Source organism: Melopsittacus undulatus, chromosome 10 (assembly GCF_012275295.1).
Source record: "Melopsittacus undulatus isolate bMelUnd1 chromosome 10, bMelUnd1.mat.Z, whole genome shotgun sequence".
Taxonomy (NCBI): domain Eukaryota; kingdom Metazoa; phylum Chordata; class Aves; order Psittaciformes; family Psittaculidae; genus Melopsittacus; species Melopsittacus undulatus.
Window position 1 is genome coordinate 20481918 of NC_047536.1, and position 6712 is coordinate 20488629.

The window sequence follows — 6712 nt, forward strand, 5'->3', positions numbered from 1 at the left end:
TTGCCTCCAGCCTCTCTGTGCAATATATTTACCTGAATGCTGAGACCAATACAAGAATCCACTACCATTGAGCTTCCCAGTGGGGGAACTCAGGGAAGGAGTCTGCAGTAGCCGGCATTATTAAAGGATGGAGGCCATGAGTGGGAATGCAAAGGCAAGTATTCGAAGAACGGTTTATGGAAAATGAAACATTTTCTCTAGCATACATTTAAAAAAGGATCTTCTACAGAATCCAGTGAAAACAGTAAAAGATAACTAGCAGTTTAGGATTGACTTCTTAAGTAGCTATCTTGGGGAAAACTTGTGCTTTCAGAAAAGGTATTTTTCCAGCTAAGACTACCTAGTCTGACACTAAGATGAGCAGCTTCAGATATTGTAATACTGCCTTTAAAATTACTGTACTAAAACCAGAATTTCTTTTTTTCCAAGGTGGATGCACGGAAGTCTTCTGACTCGGTATCAGAAGTGTAACATTCACTTCTGCACCAGATGGCAGCTGGGTACGAAAAGTCTTACCTCCTAAATGTTTTGTTCCATTAGAGAGCTGGTAAAGAACTCCTTCTAAACATTTTAATCCATTTCTAGTCTTGGCAGAAACTAGTTTTTATGAGACATCTGATTGAAAAGGACCTTTTTAGACAATACACAGTCATCTATACAATGTATTTATTATCATTTTTCTCTCCAGTGCATACTTGGTCCCAGGGAAAGATTTAGAGAAGTATTCCTTCTTTTAAAGGCCAAATTTTTTGAGAGAGCTCAGCATAAAGTGCCTGACACTCTTGTGCTGCTTGTGGCTTTGGATACCTGTTGGGCAGGAGCCATGTTTCTGTGTTATTCTGTCAAGCACTGATTCACAACTATATTTCAGGGAGTATTATGCAGTAAATAAAAGTGATCATTAGCAACTGTACATATCACCTGAGGCACTAAAACTAGTCAGGAGAGAGACAGACTCAGTTCTAATAACTCCTGAAACATTTCTCAAACACTGTGTTTTAAATGCTACATGCTTTTGATAGGTTTGGAGTTGTGAAGTCCTATCACAGTGTTTTTGGGATGGCTTTCCACTGCAGGTAGGGAGAAGTACATGTGTGCATGAGGGAGACGTCACATCTGACACAGCAGTGTGCCTGGTGTTCCTCTTGCTCTCATTAGTTTATTAAAACAAACAAACAGAAAAGACATGGTGTATCACAGGAGTCATTGTCTGGCATTAGCTTTGCTCTGGAGGACATGATGAGTGTGTAAGTTGCAAGACATTGAACTTCATCATTCACTGTGCTTGTTAATGCTATCTTGCACTAGAAGGAAGGTTGAGCATTATTGCACATGTTGTCCTGATCTTCTTGTTCAACAGCTGAGACAAAGTTCTCTGTATAAGATTATACTTTTTTCTCACCACATATAAACACATTTTCCCTTCCTCCCTTCTCAGGTTTTAGTGTATATAAAAGCTTTGTGGACTATGATGCTGGATTAGCCTTAATATAACCGTATGTGTAAGAAGTATTTTCTCACTTGGTCCCTTTAGCAGAAGTGCAATAGCAGTACAGGGGGCTAGCTTGACCTCACGCAGTTCCTTGGAAATTATTGGTCAGACTTTTACTTCTGGAGCTCCATGTGCTGCTCTTACTCTTGGATCACAGATATGTATAATTGTCCCAGTGGCTCTGCAAACAGACAGTAGAGAACAAAATCAACTCAGTTTTGTTCTAGTCCTTGTGGAAATGTTTGATGCACACACAGTAAAGGACCACAGGCCACATATTAGAAGTAGTGCAGAAAAGCAGTTTGAAGATCAGTCTCTATGTTGATTTATGCTGGATTCAATTTTCTGTAAGATACTAAAAAATGGGGGCATTTTTGCCAAGGGAGTGGGGAGCCCTCCTGTCATTGCAGTCAGTCAGAGCTACGTCACCTCAGCAGTGGACAGAGTTGGGAGAAGAAGGAAGAAGTCTTTTCATGTCCTATAAACACTGTTCCTCCATTTTGGGTTTTTGGATTAATATTTTTTAAAGTGAAAATAGTCAAAATGCCCACATTTAAAATCTCAGCCAGCTGAACTACTTTCAGTTAAATAAAATCACTCCAATGGCCTCTTTGCATTTGGAAAGATAAAAGGAAGAAAATGTAGTACTTTTATTTTCCTTGTTCAAATTTAAGCAAACCAAAATGTCTTCCTATTATCCCACTGGATAAATCTAACTTGAGATATCAAAGAAATTTCCCCTTCCCCCTTCCCCCCCCCCCCCCCCCCCCCCCCCCCCCCCCCCCGAGCTCAATGCCTCTCTCTATAATGAAATACAAAGGAAAACAACTACTAACACATGTAGACTTTGTACTGCGTGAACAACTTTTCCTGTATTAGCAAAGCAGACTACTAATATGATATGATGGGACATTACTAATGCAACAGAGTGTAGCTAATGCAAACAAAATATGTTAGAGTGCCTGAACTGAATAGAGAATTTATTTGTCTGGGACACAGATTCTGAAAATCAAAGTAAATCCCACAGAAATACATCTTACAGATAATTCAATAAACAAGCCAAGCCCATCAGATGCACCAGGCCATTTGTGAAGGTATAGGTGCTGGAGGTATACTGGAGGTATAGATAGATCCAGGAACCTAATTGCCACACTGACTTTTGAAGGGAGTTGGATGCTTGGCTGTCCTTGTTACTTTGGAAAACCTCTTGTATAAATAATAAATTATGACAATTTGCATTGACATAATAACAAAGTGTATGGGATTATCAGTAAAGGCTGTAAAACTGCTATTCAAGTCTTTGAGAGAGTTGCTGCTGCTGAATTTGAAGCTGTGTGTTCATAGCAAGTTCTTCTCTGAGAAACAGTTATAATGCTCTCTTAGAAGAGTAGCAATGATTTATCTCCTTTATTCCTCCTTCTCCCTCCACCCACTCTCAGCTCTTAATGATGATATTGTCTGCTGTAAATTGATAGATTTGAGCAAATTAGAGAACCCTATCCCTAGTTTCAGCTGAGGATAACATTTCCACAGCAAAGGGTCTGCTCAGGCTTTGATGCATTTCACTCAAAAGACCATCTATTAAATCGAAGACTTGTATACTCTCCCACAACTTCGACGGCCGTGCACTCTAGTGGGAGCTGCTTCCCAGCCAGTAGCAACTAGTCACAGTTTGTTATTAAAACTGCAGCTCCCCACTGCTTGCTGCTGCTGACTACCATGAGGCTGGAGTCTGCTCAAGAAACGCCGAGAAAGCAGAAACTGAGGATATTCCCAAGCTCACCTTTTAATGAAGGAATATGACATTCAGGATATTGTTACTCATGCAGTAATTGGCAACGGCATACACATATTTATGGTACTGCTCATCTTGCTTAGGAAACTTTGGAATTGCTCCATTGTAATGGGCCATGAACACCTGAAGTTAAAGTATATAGCAAATACAGCAACATGAATAATTCTTTGTAATTACACACATATTTATGTACACACACACATAGCCAACAGGGAAGGCAATTTTATATTTTTTCATCATTATTGCTGAACTGGAGAGCAAACTGCACCTCAATTGTCCTAAATCCAGATTAGTGAACATGATTTGTAACTGTCAAGTGCAAAATCAAATGCAATGTCCTGAGACTTTTTCTGGGTATTTGGAGATGCGTATTAACCGGGAAGAAACAAGCTGAATTAGACTGTCCATGCTTAGCTTCAGAAATTGATTCAAACATTTGCAGTAGAACTGGGGCTTGACAGAAAACATCAACTAAGGGAGATGGGAAAAAGCCACCACTTTATAGTCCGCTTTCTATTGAGATTTTAGAAAGTGTGGGGGAGAGGAGTGGTTGTGAGGGGTTTTTTTTTTTGTGCAGTGAGTACCTGGAGTTGATCTGTCTACTGATCCTTAGAGAAAGATGTGTGTGATTTATATCCTTACTAAGGAAAACTGATCCATGACAGTAGAATCGAACTGCTGCTGCTACAGCTGTAGAGTTGTCCATATGGATATTCTAGTTCCATTATTATTTCAGATATGTTCTTTTTTAATTCAGTTGACTTTTTAAAGTTAGAAATAAAAGCTTTTATGCCAAAGCAAAAGTTTCATATGGAAAGATAAGGAATAACAGCGGTTTAAACCCACAGATTTGTGCTACTGGGAAGTTTCATCCGTTTGAGAGCAGATTCGCTGAAGAGAAAGGGCCTGCTTAAAGGAGAATATAAAAATTAATTTTATGTGCCAGCATTGGAGTCTATGTCTACAAGGACTGAAAAGGTCCATATTTTAAACCAATAAAATAAAAAGTATATTTCTCTTTGCTCCAAATTTACCAAAACTTTTCATTCTCAGACACTTAGGATGCATTTTCAGGAGGGTGCTCAGCTGAGCACTCAGCAGTACCCATAGAATCATAGAATAGCTAGGGTTGGAAAGGACCTTAAGATTATCCAGTTTCAACCCCCCTGCCATGGGCAGGAACACCTCACACTAAACCATGTTCTGTATATAGGAGTTAAAGACCTCAATATTGATTTTGATAGTGTTTTGGAGGTGCAGATCTTGTAATTCTCACACTTTGTTTAAAAAACCTCTTCTTCTTTTCCCACAAGCAGAAATTGCAGTACAGCTGTCCCAGCTTGATATTTGAGATAAAATTCTTGCACATACAACCCCAGTGAGGCTGGATTTTGTATTTCTCTGCTGGAACCACAACTCCCCTTTATCTTCCTACTTTGACATCTGGTGTTGCAGGTAGGATGCTCTGGCTCAAAGCATCTGGTCTGAGAGATGTTTTCCCTCCTCGGAGTCCCAGATACTTCAGGAAAATCCTTCAGAAACCATTTATCAGCCTCAGTGCTGAAATGTTCAGTGCAATTTACACTGAAGCACCTTCTTTCCCTTCCTGTGCAATAGCCCCAGACTCATTCCAGCAGAGCGGTTGTTAACAAACTGTTTAATTGCTGGTGCTTTGCTGATGTTCGCTATTCTGGATCAGGGATAGTCAACTCCATTTGTACCAATTTGGAAATGACCTTAACCATTGTTCCAACTAAAATGGGATTAGTTTTGAAGCTCAAAAATCTCTCAAGTAATTATTTCTTCTGGTAACTGGCTCTCAACATCCATACTCATGCTTCTGCACTGGCAAAATGAGAAATTGAATAGGTTTACCAATAAAGTGCCACTGGCAGCTCAAAAGAGCTTCAGTCCCTGGCTCCTTCATGAATCTCTCTCCAGAGTTTACTACTTGAACTTGTGGAAACAGCAGTATATCAATTGGCTACAGCTGGGGAAATACCCCAGCGTTCGGGTGCTGACTGGAAATGTCCAAACTTTCTGAGGTTTCTCTATCATTGACATAAACCATGGTCTGTGGCTTTCAACAATAACATTTGTGCTGATTTTAGCAATTCAAATCCAGATGCAGCGACTGAGTTTGGCAAAAGGGATGAGCCACAAACCACTTCTATCTATCTGAATGTGCAGTTGGTTTTAGTAACCAATTATCTACACCATCATGGACAACCAAATTCTCCTATGGATTCTCTGATGCACAGAAGCAATGTCAGTGCCATGACAGTCTACAGTGGATACAAACAATCTGGAAGCTTTTGTTTTGGGTTACCTTATTTGCATATCTAGCTGGTCTGACTGACAACATGTAGTTGAGTGGGCTTTTTCAGGTTTTATGGGCACAAATTCTCTGTTCAGAAAGGACACCTCACTTAAAAAATAGACATGCCAGAGGACAAAAGAGAATCTTCCAAAAATGCATGAAGGAAAACAATTCACAGAGTGATGGCTAAGGTATGCAAGTATCTCAGCTCACCTGGATGTAACGCTTGCTTCTCCAAGGCAAGACACTCTATCTGCAGCCATTGTGTGTAGACCACTGTCAGCCTCTACTGGCAGGTGCTAGATTTGCCCAGCAAAGCGTCAAAGCTCTAATCATCCTCTTGTCCAAGTGTCGGGAATCAGCAGCAGGTCTGTTTGGAAAGGCCAAATAGAGAGTATGTCTCATCGGCACATGTCCGATTGCCTACAGTCTTCTGATGTGAGATGATATTGAGGCCTGCAAGGGAAAGTATAATAATAATAGACTTAACTGAAGTTTTGATTCAACTTTATGAACAAGAGAGAGGCAATTCACACTGCTTACCCAGAAGCAACATTCATGCCAGGGAGTTGGAGGGAGATATTCAATTAGAAGTATCACTTCAGAAGGAAAAATTCTACCTGGAGTGAGTTATGAAATGGGAAATTTCAGTGGGAGCTGCATTGTCTTTGGGGGACTTCAATGGACAGTTTGTTTTGGTAGCCAAGCTCCTAATGGAAAGATAACTTCATCCTTAAATCTCAAGTGATTTCTGCCAATTCATAACAATTTACACCTACAGGGCATCAGCAAATTAAGTCCAACTACATCACTGTCATGTGAAGAAGTATTGGGTACACTGAAGCATGGAAAGTCTGACTTACAGAATGACGTATGTTAAGGAAAAGAAATAAAATTCAGGAGTCCCAACTCCCAGTTGCCTGCTGTAACCACCATACCTTGTTTTTGAGTACTCTTCCACTGCTGGAAACAGATGAATTATTTAGGTTCTGCTTGACCATTTTTCTCTTTCCTTTTTTAGCATTTTATGCCTCAGCTTTAATTCATTGCCAGTATTTTTTCCATTTTAGTTTCTAGCAATAACATTATTAAATTTCATGTCTGC

At 39.9% G+C, this 6712-nt stretch overlaps 1 long non-coding RNA gene across 1 annotated transcript; it reads right to left on the bottom strand.

Moving 5' to 3' along the window:
• Window positions 1–688: 688 nt before the first annotated feature.
• LOC115946261 (uncharacterized) lies at window positions 689–6047 on the bottom strand. The gene is made up of 3 exons (XR_004080359.1): window positions 5821–6047; window positions 3276–3410; window positions 689–1673 (listed from the first exon to the last, which is right to left on the bottom strand). It is a non-coding gene; the product is annotated as an uncharacterized lncRNA (long non-coding RNA).
• Between the last annotated feature and the right edge of the window lie 665 nt (window positions 6048–6712).